The 24,978-nt window shown below is 40.3% G+C and overlaps 1 protein-coding gene across 1 annotated transcript in view; it reads right to left on the bottom strand.

Annotated features, from left to right (window-relative positions):
* Positions 1–24,978, bottom strand: part of Dtd1 (D-aminoacyl-tRNA deacylase 1) — a 188,758-nt gene that overhangs the window by 155,824 nt on the left and 7,956 nt on the right. The window lies entirely within an intron of this gene.

Here is a 24,978-nt window from a genome sequence, read left to right on the forward strand (position 1 = left end):
TGGATAGGCAGAACTAACATCATCAAAATGGCGATATTACCAAAAGTTCTCTATAGGTTTAATGCAATGCCAATCAAAATCCCAATGGCATTTCTTATAGAAATAGATAAAGCAATCATGAAATTCATATGGAAAAATAAAAGACCCAGACTAGCAAAAACAACTCTAAGCAGGAAGTGTGAATCAGGCGGTATAGCGATACCAGACTTCAAACTATACTACAGAGCAATAGTAACAAAAACAGCTTGGTACTGGTACCAAAACAGGCGGGTGGACCAATGGTACAGAATAGAGGACACAGAAACCAATCCACAATATTACAACTATCATATATTTGATAAAGGGGCTAAAAGCATGCAATGGAGGAAGGATAGCATCTTCAACAAATGGTGCTGGGAAAACTGGAAATCCATATGCAACAAAATGAAACTGAATCCCTTTCTCTCGCCATGCACAAAATTTAACTCAAAATGGATCAAGGACCTTGATATCAAATCAGAGACTCTGCGTCTGACAGAAGAAAAAGTTGGCTACGATCTACATACTGTGGGGTCGGGCTCCAAATTCCTCAATAGGACACACAAGAGTTAATAACTAGAATCAACAAATGGGACTTACTCAAACTAAAGTTTTTTCTCAGCAAAAGAAACAATAAGAAAGGTAAATAGGGAGCCTACATCCTGGGAACAAATCTTTACTCCTCACACTTCAGATAGAGCCCTAATATCCAGAGTATACAAAGAACTCAAAAAATTAAACAATAAGAAAACAAATAACCCAATCAACAAATGGGCCAAGGACCTGAACAGACATTTCTCAGAGGAGGACATACAATCAATCAACAAATACATGAAAAAATGCTCACCATCTCTAGCAGTCACAGAAATGCAAATCAAAACCACCCTAAGATACCATCTCACTCCAGTAAGATTGGCAGCCATTAGGAAGTCAAACAACAACAAGTGCTGGCGAGGATGTAGGGAAAAGGGTACACTCATACATTGCTGGTGGGACTGCAAATTGGTGCAGCCAATTTGGAAAGCAGTATGGAGATTCCTTGGAAAGAGGAGAATGGAACCACCATTTGACCCAGCTATTCCTCTTCTCAGACTATACCCAAAAGACCTAAAAAGAGCATACTACAGGGACACAGCCACATCAATGTTTATAGCAGCACAATTCACAATAGCTAGAATGTGGAACCAACCTAGATGCCCTTCAGTAGATGAATGGATTAAAAAATATGGCATTTATACACAATGGAATATTACTCAGCACTAAAAAATAACAAGATTATGGCATTTGCAGGCAAATGGATGGCATTAGAGCAGATTATGCTAAGTGAAGTTAGCCAATCCCTAAAAAACAAATGTCGAATGTCTTCTCTGATATAAGCGGGGTGACTCAAAATGGGATAGGGAGTAAGAGCATGAAGAGAAGACTACCACTAAATAGGGAAGAGAGGTGGGAGGGAAAAAGAGGGAGAAGGGGAGCTGCACGGAAGATGGAAGGAGAACCTCATTGTTATACAGAATACATATATGATGTTGTAATGAGAGAAAGAAAAAAAGGTGTGTCAGATTGGATAGAGAGAAAAGATTGGAGAGGAGGGGAGGAGTAGGGGGGATAGGAAGGGCAGCAGAATAGACAATATGACTGATGTATGTACATTCCATGTATGTATTATATGTCAAAATACATTCTGCTGTCATGTATGACTAAAAAAAAAATAATAAAAATTTTTTTAAAAAATTAAATAAATAAACTGATACAAGAGGGAGAAAAAAAGAAGATATACAAATGACTGACAAGCACATGAAAAAATGCTCACTTCAATCATCATTAGGAAAATGCAATTAAAACCAAAAAGATGTACCACTCCTTACCCATTAAGATGCCTATAATTTTTAAAAAATAACAGGTGTTGGCATGAATACAGAAAATTGGACTCCTCACACATTGTTGGTAGGAACATAAAATGGGTCAGCCACTGTAGAACAGCTTGGTAGTATCTAAACCACATGATTCAGCAATTTCACTCCTAAATATATACCCAAAAGAATCAAAACCAGGTATTCAAACAAAATGTTTATAAATGTTCCAGCAGCATTATTCAAAATAGCCAAAAGGTGAAAACAACCCAAGTAACCATCAATGAATGAATGAAATGTAATATAATTATGCATGGAATATTATTCATTAAAAAGAAATAAGGGGGCTGGGGTTGTAGCTCAGTGGTAGAGCACTCACCTTGCATGCGTGAGGCCCTGGGTTCAATTTTCAGCACCACATATAAAATAAATAAATAAATAAAAATAAAAATACTGTGTTCATCTACAACTAAAAAAACATTTTTTAATTATTGTTCAAAACATTACAATGCTCTTGACATATCATATTTCATACATTTGATTCAAGTGGGTTATGAACTCCCATTTTTACCACGTTTACAGATTGCAGTAAAAAAACATTTTTAAGAAAAGAAAGAAATGAGGTACTGATACACGCTATAACATGTAAGAACTTTAAACACATTAAGCTAAGTGAAAGAAGCCAGACATAAAAGGCCACAGAGTATAGTTCCATTTATATGAAATGTTAGAAACAGGTAAATCTAGTAACTGAAAGCAGATTACTGGTTGCCAGGGTTTAGGGACAGGAGAGAATGAAAAGTTGACTGTTAATGGGTATGACATTACCTTTTGGGATGTATGAAACCAGACAGTAGCAATGGTACACAGCATTATGGATATATTAAATGTCACTGAATTTATACTTTTAAAAGGCTAATGTTATATAATGTGCATTTTACCACAATAAATAATATTGAAAATAATTTGTAAAAAGAAAAACAAATACTCAAATAAAAAATGATTGACTTAAATGCAAAGGACAGGTCAAACTCCAGACTGGCCACAATCAAAGAACAAATCAGTCAACTAGAAGGATTCACTCAGGATACAGAAAAGAGAATGAATGATTAAGAGGCCAAACAACTTATACTATTTATCTGCTCAGTCAAGCCTGGGTTTAAGAACATTAAAAGACAGTCAATTAATTTATCAATATTTCTGAATTCCTTAGACCCTGAATCAATAGGCTCTGAACTCTTCCTATTCCTCCTGCTGAGTGATTCAGCCTTTTCTTCTCATCCTACATTATTGTATGTACTTGGATCATGATGATGATGAACAGGAGTTTCTTTTACCTATTCCTGTATACTCCTTTAAAATATTGTCCTATTTCTTCAAATTGAATTGCCATAAGAGACTTCATAGGACAATTCATTAACAAAAATATGGAGGGAGCTCAGGAAATGAGAAAAAAATGGATGAAGGAAAATAAAAGCGGAAAGGAAAAGAAGCCCAGAAAAGAAGTTATCAGTTTTCCATTACTGTAACAAAATACCAGAGATAGTGAACTTATACGGAGGAAAGCTTTATTTGGGCTCATGGTTTCAGAGATTTCAGACCATGCTCAGTTGGTCCTGTCATTTTGAGGCAGAAGATCATAGCCAGGAGTACAGAGTGGAGGAAGCTGTTCTCCTCATGGCAGCTAGAAAGGAGCAGCAGGATAGAAAGGAGCCAGGGTCCCAATATTCCCTTCAGGGTCACACCCCAGTGATCTAATTTCCTACTATTAGGCCCCATCTCCTAAAGGTTCCACCACCTCCTAAAAGCACCACCCTGGGGACCAAGCCTTTAACACATGGGTCTTTGAGGGACAGTCCAGATCCAAATGTGGCAGGAAAGAAGAGATAATGAGAGACAGCCACTAAAATGAGTGTGTCCTCATGTCCCTAAACCCAGGGGCATTCATCACACAAAATAACTTGGTTATGAGCACTCTGCCATTACCATAGGGTACAAATTCACCACTGGGCCACCGACACATTCTTTTTTTTTTTTTTTTTTTTTTAATTAATTTTTATTGTAGGTTGTTCAAAACATTACATAGTTTTTGATATATCATAATTCACACTTTGATTCAAGTGGGATATGAACTCCCATTTTTACCCCATATACAGATTGCAGAATCACATCAGTTGCACATTGATTTACATATTGCCATTCTGGAGTCTGTTGTATTCTGCTGCCTTTCCCATCCTCCGCTATCCCCCCTCCCCCCTCCCCTCCCCTCTTCTCTCTCTACCCCCTCTACTGTAATTCATTTCTCCCCCTTATATTTTCCCTCCTTTCCCCTCACTTCCTCTTGTATGTAATTTTGTATACCCCTGAGGGTCTCCTTCCATTTACATGCAATTTCCCTTCTCTCTCCCTTTCCCTCCCACCTCTCATCCCTGTTTAATGTTAATCTTCTTCTCATGCTCTTCTTCCCTACTCTGTTCTTAGTAACTCTCCTTATATCAAAGAAGACATTTGGCATTTGTTTTTAAGGGATTGGCTAGCTTCACTTAGCATAATCTGCTCTAATGCCATCCATTTCCCTCCAAATTCTATGATTTTGTCATTTCTTAATGCAGAGTAATACTCCATTGTGTATAAATGCCACATTTTTTTTATCCATTCGTCTATTGAAGGGCATCTAGGTTGGTTCCACAGTCTTGCTATTGTGAATTGTGCTGCTATGAACATGGATGTAGCAGTGTCCCTATAGTGTGCTCTTTTTAGGTCTTTAGGGAATAGACCGAGTAGTGGAATAGCTGGATCAAATGGTGGTTCCATTCCGAGCTTTCCAAGAAATCTCCATACTGCTTTCCAAATTGGCCGCACCAATTTGCAGTCCCACCAGCAATGTACAAGAGTACCCTTTTCTCCACATCCTCGCCAGCACTTGTTGCTGTTTGACTTCCTAATGGCTGCCAATCTTACTGGAGTGAGATGGTATCTTAGGGTGGTTTTGATTTGCATTTCTCTGACTGCTAGAGATGGTGAGCATTTTTTCATATACTTGTTGATTGATTGTATGTCCTCCTCTGAGAAATTTCTGTTCAGGTCCTTGGCCCATTTGTTGATTGGGTTATTCGTTATCTCATTGTCTAATTTTTTTAGTTCTTTGTATATTCTGGATATTAGGGCTCTGTCTAAAGTGTGAGGAGTAAAGATTTGTTCCCAGGACGTAGGCTCCCTATTCACCTCTCTTATTGTTTCTTTTGCTGAGAAAAAACTTTTTAGTTTTAGTAAGTCCCATTTGTTGATTCTAGTTATTAACTGTTGAGCTATGGGTGTCCTATTGAGGAATTTGGAGCCCGACCCCACAGTATGTAGATCATAGCCAACTTTTTCTTCTATCAGACGCCATGTCTCTGATTTGATATCAAGTTCCTTGATCCACTTTGAGTTAACTTTTGTGCATGGCGAGAGAAAGGGATTCAGTTTCATTTTGTTGCATATGGATTTCCAGTTTTCCCAACACCATTTGTTGAAGATGCTATCCTTCTTCCATTTCATGCTTTTAGCCCCTTTATCAAATATAAGATAGTTGTAGTTTTGTGGATTGGTTTCTGTGTCCTCTATTCTGTACCATTGGTCCACCTGCCTGTTTTGGTACCAGTACCATGCTGTTTTTGTTACTACTGCTCTGTAGTATAGTTTGAAGTCTGGTATAGCTATGCCGCCTGATTCACATTTCCTGCTTAGAATTGTTTTTGCTATTCTGGGTCTTTTATTTTTCCATATGAATTTCATGATTGCTTTCTCTATTTCTACAAGAAATGCCGTTGGGATTTTGATTGGCATTGCATTAAACCTATAGAGAACTTTTGGTAATATCGCCATTTTGATGATGTTACTTCTACCTATCCATGAACAGGGTATATTTTTCCATCTTCTAAGATCTTCTTCTATTTCTCTCTTTAGGGTTCTGTAGTTTTCATTGTATAAGTCTTTCACCTCTTTTGTTAGGTTGATTCCCAAGTATTTTATTTTCTTTGAGGATATTGTGAATGGGGTGGTTGTCCTCATTTCCATTTCAGAGGATTTGTTGCTGATATACAGGAATGCCTTTGATTTATGCGTGTTGATCTTATAGCCTGCCACTTTGCTGAATTCATTTATTAGCTCTAATAGTTTCTTTGTAGACCCTTTTGGGTCTGCTAGGTATAGAATCATGTCATCTGCAAATAGTGATAATTTGAGTTCTTCTTTTCCTATTTTTATGCCTTTAATTTCTTTCGTCTGTCTAATTGCTCTGGCCAGTGATTCGAGAACTATGTTGAACAGAAGTGGTGAGAGAGGGCATCCCTGTCTTGTTCCAGATTTTAGAGGGAACGCCTTCAGTTTTTCTCCATTCAGAATGATGCTAGCCTGAGGCTTAGCATAGATTGCTTTTACAATGTTGAGGTATGTTCCTGTTATCCCTAGTTTTTCTAGAGTTTTGAACATAAAGGGATGCTGTACTTTGTCGAATGCTTTTTCCGCATCTATCGAGATGACCATATGGTTCTTATTTTTAAGCCTGTTGATGTGGTGAATAACATTTATTGATTTCCGTATATTGAACCAACCTTGCATCCCAGGGATAAATCCTACCTGATCATGGTGCACAATTTTTTTGATATGTTTTTGTATCCGGTTCGCAAGAAGTTTATTGAGGATTTTTGCATCTAGGTTCATTAGAGATATTGGTCTGTAGTTTTCTTTCTTTGAAGTGTCTTTGTCTGGTTTAGGAATCAGGGTGATGTTGGCCTCATAGAATGAATTTGGAAGTTCTCCCTCTTTTTCTATTTCCTTAAATAGCTTGAAAAGTATTGGTGTTAATTCCTCTTTAAAGGTTTTGAAAAACTCTGCTGTATACCCATCCGGTCCTGGGCTTTTCTTAGTTGGTAGTCTTTTGATGGTATCTTCTATTTCCTCAATTGATATTGGTCTGTTTAGGTTGTCAATATCCTCTTGGCTCAATCTGGGCAAATCATATGACTTAAGAAATTTATCGATGCCTTCACTATCTTCTATTTTATTGGAGTATAAGGATTCAAAATAATTTCTGATAATCTTCTGTATTTCTGAAGTGTCTGTTGTGATATTGCCTTTTTCATCCCGTATGCTGGTAATTTGAGTTCTCTCTCTTCTTCTCTTTGTTAGCGTGGCTAAGGGTCTGTCGATTTTATTTATTTTTTCAAAGAACCAACTTTTAGTTTTGTCAATTTTTTCAATTGTTTCTTTCGTTTCGATTTCATTAATTTCAGCTCTGATTTTAATTATTTCTTGTCTTCTACTTCTTTTGCTGTTTTTTTGCTCTTCTTTTTCTAGGATTTTGAGTTGAAGTATTAGATCATTTATTTGTTGGTTTTTTCTTTTTTTAAGGAATGAACTCCAAGCAATAAATTTTCCTCTTAGAACTGCTTTCAATGTGTCCCATAGATTCCGATATGTTGTGTCTGTGTTTTCATTTATCTCTAAGAATTTTTTAATTTCCTCCTTGATGTCTTCTATAACCCATTGATCATTCAGTAACCTATTGTTCATTCTCCAAGTGATGCATGATTTTTCCTTACTTCTTTTATTGTTGATTTTCAATTTCATTCCATTATGATCAGATAATATGCATGGTATTATCTCTACTCCTTTATATTGTCTAATAGTTGCCCTGTGACATAATATATGATCTATTTTTGAGAAGGATCCATGTGCTGCTGAGAAAAAAGTGTAACTGCTTGATGTTGGGTGGTATATTCTATATATGTCAATTAAGTCTAGGTTATTAATTGTGTTATTGAGCTCTATAGTTTCCTTATTCAACTTTTGTTTGGAAGATCTGTCCAGTGGTGAGAGAGGTGTGTTGAAGTCTCCCATGATTATTGTATGGTGGTCTATTAGACTCTTGAACTTGAGAAGAGTTTGTTTGATGAACATAGCTGCACCATTGTTTGGGGCATATATATTTATAATTGTTATGTCTTGTTGGTGTATGGTTCCCTTGAGAAGTATGTAGTGTCCCTCTTCATCCCTTTTGATTAACTTTGGCTTGAAATCTATTTTATTTGAAATGAGTATGGACACTCCTGCTTGTTTGCGAAGTCCATATGAGTGATATGATTTTTCCCAACCTTTCACCTTCAGTCTATGTATGTCTTTTCCTATCAGATGTGTCTCCTGAAGGCAGCATATTGTTGGGTCTTGTTTAGTGATCCATTCTGCTAGCCTGTGTCTCTTAATTGGTGAGTTTAAGCCATTAACATTTAGAGTTATTATTGAGATATGGTTTGTTCTTCCAGCCATATTTGTTTATTTATGTTACTAAACATGGTTTGTTTTCCTCTTTGATTATTCCCCCCCACCTTTACTGTACTACCTCCCGCTGTTGGTTTTCATTGATATTTTCCATTTCCTCTTCCTGTAATATTTTGCCGAGGATGTTTTGAAGAGCTGGTTTTCTAGCTGCAAATTCTTTTAACTTTTGTTTATCATGGAAGGTTTTAATTTCATCTTCCATCCTGAAGCTTAATTTCGCGGGATACACAATTCTTGGTTGGAACCCCTTTTCTTTCAACGTTTGAAATATGTTATTCCAGGATCTTCTAGCTTTCAGAGTCTGTGTTGAAAGATCAGCTGTTATCCTGATTGGTTTACCCCTAAATGTAATCTGCTTCCTTTCTCTTGTAGCTTTTAAAATTCTCTCCTTATTCTGTATGTTGGGCATCTTCATTATAATGTGTCTAGGTGTGGCTCTCTTATGATTTTGCACATTCGGCGTCCTGTAGGCTTCTAGGATTTGGGATTCTGTCTCATTCTTCAAGTCTGGGAAGTTTTCTCGTATTATTTCGTTGAATAGATTGGTCATTCCTTTGGTTTGGACCTCAATACCTTCCTGTATCCCCATGACCCTTAAGTTGGGTCTCTTTATGTTATCCCATATTTCTTGAATGTTCTGCTCATGGTTTCTTAACAGCTTTGCTGAGCTGTCTATGTTCTTCTCCAGTTGAAATACTTTGTCTTCATTGTCTGATGTTCTATCTTCTAAGTGTTCTACTCTGCTGGTAGTATTCTCAATTGAGTTTTTAAGTTGGTTTATTGTTTCCTGCATTTCCAGGATTTCTGTTTGTTTGTTTTTTATAACCTCTATCTCCCTGTATAATTGATCTTTTGCTTCTTGGATTTGTTTGTGTAATTTATTGTCGAAGTGGTCGAAGTGGTCTTTCATTGTCTGATTTTGCTGTCTAATGTCTTCCTTGAGACTCCAGATCATCTGAAGCATGTATATCCTGAATTCTTTATCTGACATTCCATCTGCTGCAGATATTACCTCTTCTAAAGTTGAGTTGACCTGCATTGCTTGTGGTCCTTTCTTTCCTTGTCTTTTCATACTGATCGCGTTTCGTTCTTCTGGTAGCCACGCCCCCGTATCTGGTGCAAGAGACCTCAGTTGTCAGCACTGGTGGGGGCTGTAGCTGGGAGACCCGCGCCGCGCGGCTCCCGCCGGCTCCTGCTTCAGCGCCGCCTCAGCTCCCGCCGGTTCCCGTGCCGCTGCCGCGGTTCCCTCCAGCTCCGTCCGGCTCCCTCGCCGCTCCTGCTAATTTAGAGTCCGCTGGGAAGGAATCTCTTTGGCCGATCTTTGGTGACTTCCCCTCTCTGCTATGGCGGGCCCCTGGCTCCTTGCAGGAGTGACCGAAGGGAGAGGTGGAACTGGCTTGTCTCTGGTCTGATATAATCTCTGGTTTTAGATCCCAGTTCGCTAATTCATAGAGGCTTGGTTAGATTTCCTTCCCATCCTCTCAAGGTGGGGAGCCCTTTCCTGGGTGGGCAGGGCCGTTAGCAGAGCCGGAAGGGCACGTGCCTTCTGTCGGGCCAGGCGGGGACCCTTCTGGCTGCGCTGGGCCGCCGGGGGCTCCCTCAGCGCCAGGCAGATGGCGCCCGCGTGGCTAAGAGCCGGGTGGGGTAACCCTTCGCAGAGCGGGCGGGCCGCCAGGAGTGCCGGGATGGTGGGAGCTGTCTGCCGGCCGGGCAGGGACCCTTCTCGACGAGCAGGGCCGCTGGGGGCGCTTGTAAAGCCGGGCGGCTGCCGCCGCGTGTCTAAGACCCAGGCGGGCGGGGTGGCTGTTTGCAGGGCAAGAGCGGGACCGGCAGGGTAGCCGGGATGGCGGAAACTGCCTGTTGGCCGGGCAGGGACCCTTCTCGCCAAGCAGGGTTGCCGGGGGCGCTTGTAAAGCCGGGCGGCTGCAGCCTCGTGGCTAAGAACCAAGCGGGCGGGGTGGCTGTTTGCAGAACGAGAGCGGAATGGCGGGAGCTGTCTGCCGGCAGGGCGGGGACCCTTCTCGCCGAGGAGGGTCGCCGGGGGCGCTTGTAAAGCCGGGCGGCTGCAGCCTCGTGGCTAAGAACCAAGCGGGCGGGCTGGCTGTTTGCAGAACAAGAGCGGAATGGCGGGAGCTGTCTGCCGGCAGGGCGGGGACCCTTCTCGCAGAGCAGGGCCGCCGGGGGCGCTTGTAAAGCCGGGTGGCTGCCGCCGCGTGTCTAAGACCCAGGCGGGCGGGGTGGCTGTTTGCAGGGCAAGAGCGGGACCGGCAGGGTAGCCGGGATGGCGGAAACTGTCTGTTGGCCGGGCAGGGACCCTTCTCGCCGAGCAGGGTCGCCGGGGGCGCTTGTAAAGCCGGGCGGCTGCAGCCTCGTGGCTAAGAACCAAGTGGGCGGGGTGGCTGTTTGCAGAACAAGAGCGGAATGGCGGGAGCTGTCTGCCGGCAGGGCGGGGACCCTTCTCGCCGAGCAGGGTCGCCGGGGGCGCTTGTAAAGCCGGGCGGTTGCAGCCTCGTGGCTAAGAACCAAGCGGGCGGGGTGGCTGCTTGCAGAACAAGAGCGGAATGGCGGGAGCTGTCTGCCGGCAGGGCGGGGACCCTTCTCGCAGAGCAGGGTCGCCGGGGGCGCTTGTAAAGCCGGGCGGCTGCAGCCTCGTGGCTAAGAACCAAGCGGGCGGGGTGGCTGCTTGCAGAACAAGAGTGGAATGGCGGGAGCTGTCTGCCGGCAGGGCGGGGACCCTTCTCGCCGAGCAGGGTCGCCGGGGGCGCTTGTAAAGCCGGGCGGCTGCAGCCTCGTGGCTAAGAACCAAGCGGGCGGGCTAGCTGTTTGCAGAACAAGAGCGGAATGGCGGGAGCTGTCTGCCGGCAGGGCGGCGACCCTTCTCGCCGAGCAGGGCCGCCGGGGGTGCTTGTAAAGCCGGGTGTCTGCAGCGGCGTGGCTAAGAACCAGCCGGGTGGGGTGGCTGTTCGCCGGGCGAAAGCAGGGCCGCCAGGGTAGCCGGGATGGCGGGCGCTGTCTGCTGGCTGGGCGGGGACCCTTCTGCCGCGCTGCTCTGGGCCGCCTGCCGCTTGCAGAAGCGGCGGGTGGCCGCGGGATTGGACTCTGAGCCCGCGCTGCCAGTCAAGTTTCACTTGTTTGGGGCAAACTGTCACATCTAATAAACTTACTAATTCTCGGCAGGTCTCCTTTCAACGGAATTTTGCTAGAAGATCCTCAGTAGGTAGAATGTAGCTGTTTTAATTGGTGTTTCTGATCCCGTTAATGTGGAGATATTGAAAGTGCAGCTTCCTCGCCGGCCGCCATGTTGGATCCCCCCGACACATTCTTAAAAGCAGCCATGACATTATTTTAGGTAGAAAGAAGGAAAACTTGTAAAATAAAGTTGCTGTTCACAATTAATAATCAATGAAAGAAATCATGAAAAGATAAGAATTAAGAATGAAAGCGGATAAAAATTTGCCCTTTGGGATGAGGGAAGCGATATTACAGCTGTGAGATGTAAGGCTGAAAAAGAGACACGCAGAACTAAGAAGGTAAGTTACTGGAGAGTGAATAAAGGAATGACAGAAAACACTAACCAATTGGGACAAAATCAATCACACTTAGGTATCAGACTTCTACACAAGAGGCTGGAGATGTAGCTCAGTGGTTGAGCGCTTGCCTAACATGGGGAAGGCCCTGGACTCAAGCACTAGCACCAGAAATTTAAAAACAAGAACTTGTACATAAGAGCATCTGCCTGCATCTCAGTTTGCCAGCCTTGCCACTTGTGAACAATGAAAACACTATCCCACAATGTAATTTCCTAAATTTATATTAAAAGTAATGACTTTCACATCACAATCCTTGCCAAAGTCCATAAAACAGGCTTCTGCTGAAAGTTCATTCATGCTGTTAAAATGATTTAAATAGTAAAAAGAGTAGAAAATTAAACAAATCCATAGAAATTAAGTACTAGCCACAAAGCAAAAACTAGCTGTGTTCTTCCAGCGCCTGGCACCTTTTCTGCATTATGAAGCTGCAGGAGAATTGGACAGAGTGGATGTCCCACGCTGTGCACAGCTCTGAGGCCATCATAAGCTGCTGTTCTCCTTAAGTCCACATTTCTCTAGCACTTTGATGCCCACCATAGATCAGACCCCACAGAAAATATACAGGTAGCTCTTTTTAAAACCAGAGTAGCTTCTGATTTGCTGACCAAAGACAACAAGCAAATGCCTTCCTGGGCCCATTGTGAATGGCTCAGAGCTGGGACTAGAAGTTTGCAGTGCAGGTCCTTCTTTTAACCACTCCATTTTGGTATAATTTTTTTTTTCCCTAATTATAAACCTAATGCACATTCAACACTCAACTTGAAGAGTGTTTAATGCCTCCAGTCAAATTTGCTTTTGGCATTTATCCCAAGGCTAGGGATTCCTGGGGGCTGCAGAAGCCACAACTGCCAAGGTTCCTAGGCCCACTCAGTCTGGAGGCTCAATAAAGCACCCTCAGCTCTGGCTCACTCTGTCATAGAGGGGAGGAAACTTGACAAATTTGTGCTTTAGGGGTTTTTCCCTAAAGTAATTATTTGAAGAAGAGCCAGTGAATGAGAAAAGTTCCACCCTCTGAGAGCACCAGAGTCATGAGCTTTGGAAGATTAGAAATACCAACTGTAAACTCTTTGTCATGCCTTCCATTGCAAGAGGGATTTATCCCCTCTGGAGGAGCTGTGAGACTGCTGTTTATGGCACATGTGTGTCTGACCCCTTTTCAAGCCTGGCCTTAAGAGACTGGCATCTTCACTTCCTGTTTTAGAACAACCATCCTTGGAAGGTTCACTTTGAAGGAAGACAGCACCATGTTAGAAATCCAGAGACCACTTGACTGTGAGAAGCCCAAGCAATGTGGGGAGGCCCAGGAGGATGAGATGAGGTAGGGAGACAAGTGGAGAGAAGAGAAGGAAGAGGATGAAAGTGCACCAAGACCACCTCAGAAGGAAGGAACACAGGCAGGGAGGGAGGAGAGGAAAGGTGCAGAACTAGGGAGCTTGCTAGGACACAGGGAGAGCATCTAATAGGTCAGTCACCAAAACACTTCCTGATACTACAGTTTGCATCTTTTCTCACCCTCTGGTCTCCGTTTAAACGTGTCTTCATGTTGTCTTTATATAACTATAAAGATTCTTGATATAGAAGCCAGCCAACACACCCCATGACCAAGTGGTCAGATTGCTATCCATGTTTTCCAGCACTGTAGTCTCCTTTCCACTCCTCTATCCACATCTGCCCTGAACCTCTTGGATCCTTCTCAGGCCAGGCACACCATGTACTAGGGGATGAACATTTCCACATCTTTCCTAGAGATCTGGCCATGACCTGTATCATTTCTTTAGCCAAGATAGATGGCCACTCTTCCTGCCTTGATGGTCCTCTTAACCCCTACTTGTCTCTACATGAAGAAGATGCATTTGTGCACAAAGCACTGAAGATCACCTGGCCCAGGGTGCAATGAGAACTGCCCTGCCACGGGGCTGTTTCTTAGGGGATCAGCCATCTTAATTGGCCCAGGGCTTCCAAGGACACAGGATTTTTATTGCTCAACCTTGAGAGTCCTGGGCAAACCTGACCTCTGCTCTGAGGCTTACCTACACAGTCCCCCCAGGGAAGAAGCCTTTTGGGGAACAGACAAAATTAGAGGTGTTTTCCAATTTAAGTACATGCATCCTAGTAACCTCAATTATATTTAACCAAGAGTGAGAGTGCATGCCCACGTATAAACATAATTATTAACCACTTTCTGTGTGGGTCAAGTAAATTCAGCAAATGACCTAAACCCAGACCAGGCAGAATCAAAGCTCAAGCCAAAGGAACTGAACAGGCACTTCACAGAAGAAATACAATGGTCAACAAATATATGAAAAAACGTTCACCATCCCTAAGCATTTAGAGAAATGCAAATTAAAACATTTCACTCTAGTCAGAATAGCAATTATCAAGAACACAAGAAATAATAAATGTTGTCAAGGATATTGGGGAAAAAGTATACTCAAACGTTTGCAAATTGGTGCAACCACTCTGGAAAGCAGTATGGAGATTCCTCAGAAAACGTGAATGGAACCACCATTTGACCCAGTTATCCCACTCCTAGGTCTATACCCAAAGGACTAAAATCAGCATACTACAGTGACACAACCATATCAATGTTTACAGCAGTTCAATTCACAATAACAAAGCTATGGAACCAACCTAAGTTGAATGAAAAAAGAAAATGTGGTACAGATGAGTGAATAACAAAGAAAATGTGGTACATATACACAATGGAATATGACTCAGCCAAAAGGAAGAATGAAATTATGACATATGCCAGTAAATAGATGGAACTGGAGACTATCATGCTAAGTGTAATAAGCCAATCCCAAAAACCAAAGGCCAAATGTTCTCTCTGATATGTGGATGCTAACACACAATGGGGCAGGGGGGTGGGGTGCGTTTAGAAGTTCACTGGATTACACAAAGGGAAATGAAGAGAAGGGAAGGGGGATAGGCATAGGAAAGACAGCAAAATGAATCACACATAACTTTCCTATGTTTATATATGAATACACCACCAGTGAAACTCCACATCGTTGTCAACCACAAGAATGGGACCCTAATTAGAATCTTATACTTCATCTATGTATTATATGTCAAAATACACTCTATTGTCACATATATCTAAAAAGAACAAATAAAAATTTATTTTAAAAAACATATTTTTGTAAATAAAAAGAAAAAAAAAGAATCAATCCTAAGCACATTTACCACCACCACCTTAGCACCCAACCCCATCATCCACTCCTAATACCCACCAAAGCATGCATCACACTAGTCATTACAAAAGGTTCTAGAAACTTTGCTTCTGAAATGAGAATGTACTGCAAAGCCTGCATCAGAGCAGAGGAGGTTTTCTTAGGCAAGGAGGGCCAGAACAATAGAAACAAATGGCCCATCTTTAGAGGAAAAGGGAAAGCCCTCAGCACTGGCAGAAGCCCCTCTGACTGTATTTTGTAACAACGAAAAATAAGAGCCTACTGTTGGTGGGTTTTAGCGGTCTGCTATTTACCCCATTTTTCCTGCAAGTCCTATGATTAGCAGTAGCTTTGCAAAACATGAGCTTTTTAGAACTGGTGTCCTGGTATAGCAAAACCAGCCATGTTTGCTCAGAATTTCTCTTCCCCACTAGACTGTGAGTTCCATTAGGGCAGAGACAGCATCTTTCTTGCTCAGCACTATTTACCCAGAACCTAGCACAATGGCTGGTAGATAAACAGTGTCCTATCAATAGAGAAAACATCAAAATATGACTTGAGTAGAACCAATAAAATATCCCCCAGCAATAAACACAACCGAAAACTCTGGATTAACATCACTGCTCCAAGATAAAAGACAGAGTGGCCATGGAGTACACTGCTCTGCTCTCACTAGACCTTATAAGGTCCAAAACCCTCTACTGGTTTCCTTAAACAGGGCAGAGAAAGCGGAAAGTCCCAATAAACTTCCAGAGAAGGTCAAGAAGGCAAAAGGGTGTGACATGAGTGAACTGAAGACTTGAGTGAAGCTTAGCCTCTAGAGGTGGCTCCTGGTTTGATTCCAGGCTTTGCCATTTACATACTCAGCAACCTTCCACAGGTTATCCTGCTGCATCTCAGTCTCCTCACCTGCAAAATGAGGGTAGTGCTAGTACCCATTTGATAGGGTTGCTATGAAGATCCAACATGAAGATTATTTCCTTTGCACAAGACCAGGAACATAATATGCCCTTGACAGATATATTCTGACATGCTATACACTAACAGTAATAAAGTTATGCAGGACCGACTCATAACTAACTTGCTCCCAGGGGTCTCATTCCATATGGATCCAGGGAAGCAGATTAAAATCCTATCACCAGCAATTCATTTAAAAAAAATGGAAACCAAGACAGACTTTGCTGTCCAGCATATGAGCCACTGCGGGGTCTGTGCAGGAGGAGTGGTGGCTGGAGAGGAAGTGTCTATAATCGAATGGGCACCGGTTGGGATGTAAAGGAATATACAGAAGAAACAAAAGGGACACAAAACTTCTCTCCATTTAATTTTAACAGCAAATAAGAAATGAGTTAAATTTAAACATAAAATGTTCAGTCATAAAAAAAGAAAGAAATGAAAAGAAATGTCAAATCTAATTAAACTATTTTAAGTTTTAAAGTTGCTGAAATGGCCCTGAAATCCTAAAATAAAAGAAATGCCTTTTAGCAGTTTGTTTGCATTCAAGTATCCCTGTAGCACACAGAGGGTTTTCCATATTGGAGCTCAGAGCCAAATTCTTGAAATTAACCAAAAAACAGCAAATGTGTAAAATACACTCTATGCATTTTATTCCACTGAAAGCTGTAAAAGAACTAAGACCAAAAGCGAGAGTGATGCACCTTGCTCAATTATAACTACAATCCTTGTGAAAGTCTAAAAGACTTGGAAAAAGATTTTGATTAAAACTCTTCACATAATTCTTGTCAATATTTCATTAATATGATCAGTTGTAGCTGGGTGTTGTGGCACACGCCTACAGAAGCAGCTCAGGAGGCTGAGGCAGGAGGATCAAGAGTTCAAAGCCAGCCTCAGCAAAAAGCAAGGCACTAAGCAACTCAGTAAGACCCTGTCTCAACATAAAACATAAAATATGGCTGGGAACGTGGCTCAGTGGTCAAGTGACCCCAAGTTCAATCTCTGGTAACAAAAATAAAAATAAAAAATAAAAAAAAGATCAGTTGTATCATATCTCATAAGCTTGAACTCTGATCCATTATAAAATTACAGTATATTTCTTCATGTACTTCATGTAATTTCCTAGATAAAATACATATCACTTCAAAAAGTGAAAGGTATTTTTAGGAAGACAAAACACCTAACAATATATAAAATACTCCTTTTTAAGAGTTTACATGAAAGCTATTTTGCTTTCACTCAAACTTTCTGTAATAACCATTAATGTTCTCCCATTTAAAGTGCCTTCTAAAAGACAACTGAAATTAATCAGAAATGGATGGTTCCACAAATATCTACAAGCAGAGAAGACAATGCTGGTAAGATCTAATCCTTGGCGAAGCAAATAAAAATAATTACTTGAAAGACCCGACTTAATTAGTTATTCTGTGAAGAAACAAATTTGCAGCAAAGCCATGTCAGATGACCCCAGGGGACACAGGGTAAGAAAAAGCACTGAAGATAGACATGAATAGACTTATGAATGGGGTTACATGGATATTTCTGGAAGAGGCAAATATATTCTGCTCTATCAGAACCAATTAAAAAGTGGGATTTGATTTAAGGCAAGAATGTTCTGCTCACTTGGAATATCTATGTCCTTATGGCAAATGAAGACTTTTTGCAAAAAAGAGAATTAAAAGAAAAGGAAATGCCAAGGAGGAACTGGAACATCACCCATCTAAACATGAGCAAATCTGATAAACTGATAATCCTCAATGGAGGCTCTGCTATAGAGCTTCAAAAACATTTAATAAATGTTATTACTTAAGGCTGAAAACAGGCCCACTAAAAAGGAATCTGAGTTTCTTCAATCCAGAAACAGAAAGTTGAAGAATGGGAAACACTATAAAATTAATGACTAACAACTATTAGATGTCTACAAAATGGTATAACAGGAGGAAGAGATACTGAAGTTAGATAATGAAAGAAACACTCTATTTAAAAAGTTCTCAAAGTATATTACCAAATGAGGCTGAATGTGTTTTCCAGAACTTTGAAAAAAAGGCCAGAAACATGAAAAGAAAAGAGAATTAAATAACCTTCTTATGAAATCTTTCGGATTCATAATTTTCCCATAAACCCAGACCTCTATCCTGAGATAAACTAAACTAAACCATGATTAGTTAAACTATTTCAGCATTTTTAACAGTAAGCAGGTGAACAAAGACCGAAATTTACTCTATCCAGTATGATAAGCACTCGTCACATGTAGCTGTTGGGCACTTGAAATGTGGCTGGTCTGAATTGAGGTATGCTGGAAGTATGAACTACATACCAAGTTTCAAAGATTTAGTACAAAAGTCTTAGTATAAAAGTGGGAAAAGGCCAGGCATGGTAGTGGCACACGCCTGTAATCCCAGAGTCTCAGGAGGTTAAGGCAGGAGGATGGAGGGTTCAAAGCTAGCCTCAACAACTTAGCAAAATGAAAAAATAAAAAGGGATGGGGATGTGTCTCAGTGGTTATGTACCCCTGAGTTCAGCACGCGCGCGCACACACACACACACACACAAATACAAACAATAAATGCTGGAGAGGATGTGAAGAAAAAAGAGCCCTTTTACACTGTTGGAGGGACTACAAATTAGTACAACCACTATGGAAAGCAGCATAGAGGTTCCTCAAAAGACAAGGTACGAACTACCATTTGACCAATCTCTACTCTTCCTCAGTATTTATTAAAGAATTAAAGTCAGCATGCTATAGTGGCATACATAACCATGCATTAACATGTATACCCATGTTTATAGCAGCAAAATTTACAATAGCCAAACTACAGAACTAGCTAGGTGTTCATCAATAGATGAATGGATAAAGAAAATGTGGTATACATACACAATGGGATGTTGTTCTGCCATAAATGAAAATGAAATTATGTTATCTGCAGGAAAACGAATGGAACTTCAGACCACTGTATTAAGCAAAAGAACCTAAACCTAGAAGGTCAAAGGTTATTTTTTTTCTCTTTTATTTTTTTTTCTTAATCTTTTTTTAGTTGTAGTTGGACACAATACCTTTATTTTATTTATTTTTATGTGTTGCTGAGGATCGAACCCAGGGCCCCACACGTGCAAGGCAAGCGCTTTCCAGCTGAGCCACAACTCCAGCCCTTTTCTCTTATATGTGGAAACTAGAGAGGAAAAAGGAAAAAGAAAGGGGTAAAGAGTCCATGAAACAAATACAGCCTAATACGTCTCATGAACAAAAAGGTAAAAATCCTCAACAAAATTTTAGCAAATTGAATCCAACAATGTATAAAGAGAATAAACACCACAATCAAGTGGGATCTAACTCAGGTATGCAGGGCTGATTTAACATTCAAAAATCAATTAACGTAATCCATTGCATCAACAGGCTAAAGAAGAAAAAAATCATATCATGTAATCCATTGCATCAACAGATGCAGAAAAAGTATTGGCAAAAACTAACAGTCCATTAATAATAAAAAGCTGGGCTGGGGATGTGGCTCAAGCGGTAGCCCGCTCACCTGGCATGCGCAGGGCGCTGGGTTCGATCCTCAGCACCCATTAAAAAAAAATAAAGATGTTGTGTCCACCAAAAACTAAAAAATAAATATTTAAAAAATAATAATAATAATAATAATAATAAAAAGCTACAGTAAACTAGGAATACAAAGGACTTTCTGAACTTGATAAAGAATATTGAGAGAGAGAGAGAGAGAGAGAAACTAGAAGCTTTCCTGTTAAAAGCAGGCACAAAGCAAGAATATCCTCTCTCACTATTCCTTTCCAATACTATACTGGAGGTCTTGGCTAATGAAATAAGGCAAGAAAAGATATACTGATTGGGAAGGAAAAAATAAAAATGTCTTTGTTTGCAGATTACTTGATCATCAATGGAGAAAACATGAGTCAAAAACAACAACAAAAACTGAAACCAATAAGTGATTATAATAAGTTAATATACAAAAGGCAATCACTTTCCTATATTCTAGTAATGAACAAGTGGAATTTGAATTAAATACATGACACTATTAACATTAGCATTCCCATAAATGATATGCTTAGGTATAATATGTACCATATCTATATAAAGAAAACTATAAAACTGATAAAAGAAATCAAAGAACTAAATACATAGAGCAATATTCCATATCATAGAGAGGAAGATTCAATATTGTCAAGATGCCAGTTCTCAATTTGATCTACATTCAATTCCTTCCAAATCAAAACCTCAACAAGTTATTTTGTGGACATGGACAAAGTGATTGTAAAATGTACATGGAGGGGCAAAGAATTAGAATAGTCAACACATTATTAAAAGAGAAAACACCATGTACAGCCAGAGGAATGAGAAGTTGTGCTCCATTTGTGCACAATGTGTCAAAATGTATTCTACTGTCATGTATAACTAAATAGATCAAATTTTTAAAAAATAAAAGAGAAAAACAAAGTTGGGGAACTGACACTTAATGGCTTCAACACTTACCATAAAGTTACAGTAATTAATACAGTATGGAATGGGCCAAAAAATAGAAAAATAGATCAATAGAACAAAACAGAAAGCCCAGAAATAGACTGCAATAAACACAGCCAACTGGTCTTCGACAAAGGAGCAAAGGCAATACAACAGAGAAAGGAATCTTTTTAACAAATGGTGAGGGAACAATTGAACATCCACAGGCAAAGGAGCTGAATGAAGACACAGACTTTATACACTTCACAAAAACTACTCAGAACAGACCAAAATGTAAAATGCAAAACTATAAAACTCCTAGAAGATAACAGGAGAAAACCTAGATGATGACTTTTTAGATACAATTAAATCCATGAAAGGAAGAACTGATAAAGTAGACTTCTTTAAAATTCAACTTTCTGCTTTATGAAAGGCATTGTAAGACAATGAAAAGACAAACAACATTCAGGGAGAAAATATTTGCAACAGACATTTCTGAGCCAGACACAGTGGCACACGCTTATGATGCCAGCAACTCACGAAGCAAAAAAACCATATCTGATAAAGGACAAACATGTAAAGTAAAAATTTGCAAAAATATATCTGATATAGGACTGGTATCCAAAATATACAAAGAATGCCTAATATCCAATATTAAGAAAACAAATGTTCAATTAAAATGTGCCAAGGGGCTGGGGATATAGCTCAGTTGTGCACAGTGTGTCAAAATGCGTTCTACTGTCATGTATAACTAATTAGAACAAATTTTTAAAAAATAAAAGAGAAAAACAAAGTTGGGGAACTGACACTATTAACATTGGTGGTAGAGTGCTTGCCTCGCATGCACAAGGCTCTGGGTTCAATTCCCAGCACCATAAAAAAAAAAAAAAAAAAAATGCACCAACAACCTTAACAGACACCTTACCAAGAAAATTTACAGATATCAAATCAGCATACAAAAAGATATTCTACATCATATATCAAGGGAAATAAAAATTGAAACAAGACACACTATATATCTATTAGAATGGCCAAAATTCCAAACAACAACAATACCAAATGCTGTGGAGGATATGGAGCAATAGGAAGTCCCGTTCCTTTCTGAGGAGCCATTCTGCAAGGCAGCTTGGTAGTGTCTTACAAAACTAAACATACTCATCTTACCATTTGATATACCAACTGCACTCCTTCATATCAATCCCAAGGAGTTAAAAACTTATGAACACACAGAACCTGCACATGGATATTTACAGCAACTTTACCCATAACTGCCTAAACTTGGAAGTAACCAAGATATCCTCAGTAAGTGAATAAATGTGTGGGAAGCCATCATAGCATGTGACCAGCGTTTGCTTCCCCTCCTGGTTGGCTGAGGCACTGTGGGTCACCGCGTGATCTGGCTGCTTTTAAGTAGCCAAAGATGGTAGCCCCAATTTTGAGGGTACAAAAAAAAAAGCAAATGTGTCTTCGGGAATGGGCGTGCCTTCCTACTCTCACTTGTCCTTGTAACCCTGCCCACCCTTGACCTTCATAGGATGGAAATTTCTATAGAATCTAGAATCCCCCAATAAAAAGTCCACTCTGAAATGTGTTCGCTCTCTGAGATTCCTCGCTCTCCCTTTTGGGGAGCTTGAGAGCGGAGCTGTCCTAGAGCTTGATTTAAAGGTAAATTGTGTGTCTGTGTTTTATTTGATGCCTTAAGGAGTTCACTCAAGGGACCTCTGGTTTAGCTGTCAGTGCACATGGTAGGCACAAGTGGCTCCCATAAATGTGGAGCTGCTCTAGGGGAAATTTCAGGTAGAATTGAGAAGCCCGCTACAAAATTTTATTGGACCATGAAATTTTTTTGAAGGGTCACAGAGGAAGCATACAGTTTTAGAGCCAAGGACATTAAAGATTTATAATGATTTATCTTATCAACAGATAAAGACATTTAACCATTTTGGAAACTATAATTAACCGGAAAGAAAAGCAAGTGAAAAAGAGCCAGCTGGCACAGTTCTTAAAAACATTAGCGAGCTTTGCCCATGGTTTTGTGAACAAGATTTACCAGACTTACATACGTGGGAGAGACTAGCAAGAAAATTATATAAAGGCTGTCTCTCTGCTGAATTGTCTAGGGGTACGATAGACAGTATACAGAAAGTTTGAACTGCATCAGAAATGTATTTTTGATGATCTAGATCATGGTCAATGCCCCCCACCCAGGATCTTTTAAAAGGGCTCCAAAGGGCAATTAAGAGTATACAGCAAGAAAAACAGCCTGAGGCTAATTCTTCGAAAAAGAATTTCTCTTCCTTATACCTAGGTTGAGAGTAGGAATCAAATTTCACTCAAAATGTCACCCACCAGGAAGATCGCCTCAGAGTGAGACCAAAAACTAAGAGTTTAGGCTCAACCAAACTAAACAGATTAGTAATTCAGAGAAGCTTTGTGAGACAAATTCAAAATGGAGAGGAATAGACCGAGCAGTAAACAAAGAATCCCAGTTGGAGGGAACCTAGTCACCAGGAAATTTTGCTAGGTTGCATATAGCGGGACCTGCACCCGCCATGGCCACTTCCAGCTGGAAGAACAGGCTTTGATAGGTACTTTGAATTGGCTATGACTTTGCTTACACCATTAATTACAACACGGACTCAGGAGGGCACAGGAAGCAGGAGAAGATATTACCAGATTTCAGTTTTTGAACAGGTTAACGAACAAGATCAGCGTGTCCGCATACGTGCTATAATTCCTTTTAAAACTATAAAAGCGTTAAAAACCTCTTACAATATTTATGGTCCTAATTCGCCATTTGTACAAAACTTGCTCGAATTGGGCTGTCAAGAACCTCTTCCACCTTGAGATTGGGTATCCATGGCCAGAGCTTGTTTAAATGGCGGCAACTTTCTTCTCTGGTGGTCTTACTGGACCGATTTTTGTACCAAGCAGGCGGAGAGAAAGAGGAGACAAAATATTGAAACCCCTTTAGAGATGTTAATGGGAATGGGTGAATTCTCGGATTTAGAAAGACAGCTCAACTATGAATTTGCAGTTTATGATCAGATAACTTCATGTGCTAAACGGGCATGGCAACAAATCTCTTCCCGGGTCCAGTCTAGTTTAGTTTTGACTAAGATAAAACAGGGCTCAGAAGAATTATTTTCGCACCTTGTGGATCAATTATATAAAACAGCTAACAGGTCAATAGGGGATCCAGATGCCTGTGAATTTATCGTTAAGTAGCTAGCATTCGAAAATGCAAATAAAATTTGCCAGAACATCCTCAGACCCAAGAGGAAAAAGGGGATCCTTTCAGAATTTATTCGCCTTTGTGCAGATGTCACTCAGACCCAACTGCAAGGTATTACGCTCGAAGTGTAAATGAACTATAGTACATCCAGACAAAGGAATATTATTCAGTGTTAAAAAGAAATGAGCAATAAAGTCATGAAAAAGGAACTTTAAATGCTTCTTGCCAAGTAAAAGAAGCCAATCTGAAAAGGCTACATACTACATAATTCTAACTATATGTATGACACTCTGGAAAAAGCTAAAACTATGGATAAAATGAACATCAGTGGTCACTAAGAGTTGTGGGAAGAAAGGAATGAATAAACAGAGCACAAAGATTTTTAGGGTAGTGAAAATATTCTGCATGATACTCTAATGGTGGATACATTACATTATAAATTTATCTAAACCCATAGAACACACAGAGCCAAGAGTTAACACTTATGGAAACTATGGACTGTGGTTGAAAATGACACATCAGTGGAGGTTCATCAGTTGTAACAAATGTGTCTCCCTGGTGGGAGATACTACTAATGGGAGGGCTTTGCATGTGTAGGGGAGGAGTATATGGGATATCTCTCTACCTTCCTCTGAATTCTGTTGTGAACTTCATACTGCTCTAAGAAACGTAAAGCATTTTAATTGGATGTAAACTATCTCGTAATGTTTATATTGATTACATGTTAAAAAAATCATAATATTCTGAACCAGGTTAAATAAAGTATATTTTTAAAAGCAACTTCACTTGGCTCATTTTACTGTCTTTTTTTGGGGGGTGGGGAATTGGGGTTCCATCCTAGGGCCTCATGCATACTAAGCACACACTCTACCTGTGAGCTACACTCCCAGCCTCCTTTTACTTTTTTTATTATAGCTATTAGAAACTAAAATGACAGGGCTGTGGGTATAGCTCAGAGGTAGAGCACTTGCCCAGCATGTTTGATCTCCAAGATAGCAAGAACAACAAAAAATAATTAATAAAAATAAAAATTAAATGACATATTTGGCTCACATTTAGGGTCCACACTCTGTTTCTATTAGATAAGGCTAATCTAAACAATCAAAGAAACACCACAATATCAAACACACCTCTGGGCTCTTAAACATTTCAAAAAAACAAAAGAATGGAGAAGGGTGAATAGTATCAAGAGTATACAGAGAGCATGTGTTAGGTACAGCTGCAACAGCAGTAACAGCTATTATTTCATTTTAAGTGGGCAATAAATATAAACAATGGTTTTCCAGAAAAAGAGATGCTTCAGTTGTACATTCACTTCTCCCTCTACTTGGAGGTGTCCCAGGGACACCCTTTCTGGGTGCAGGCTCACTCTCTTCAG

This window comes from Callospermophilus lateralis, chromosome 3 (assembly GCF_048772815.1).
Source record: "Callospermophilus lateralis isolate mCalLat2 chromosome 3, mCalLat2.hap1, whole genome shotgun sequence".
NCBI classification, from domain to species: domain Eukaryota; kingdom Metazoa; phylum Chordata; class Mammalia; order Rodentia; family Sciuridae; genus Callospermophilus; species Callospermophilus lateralis.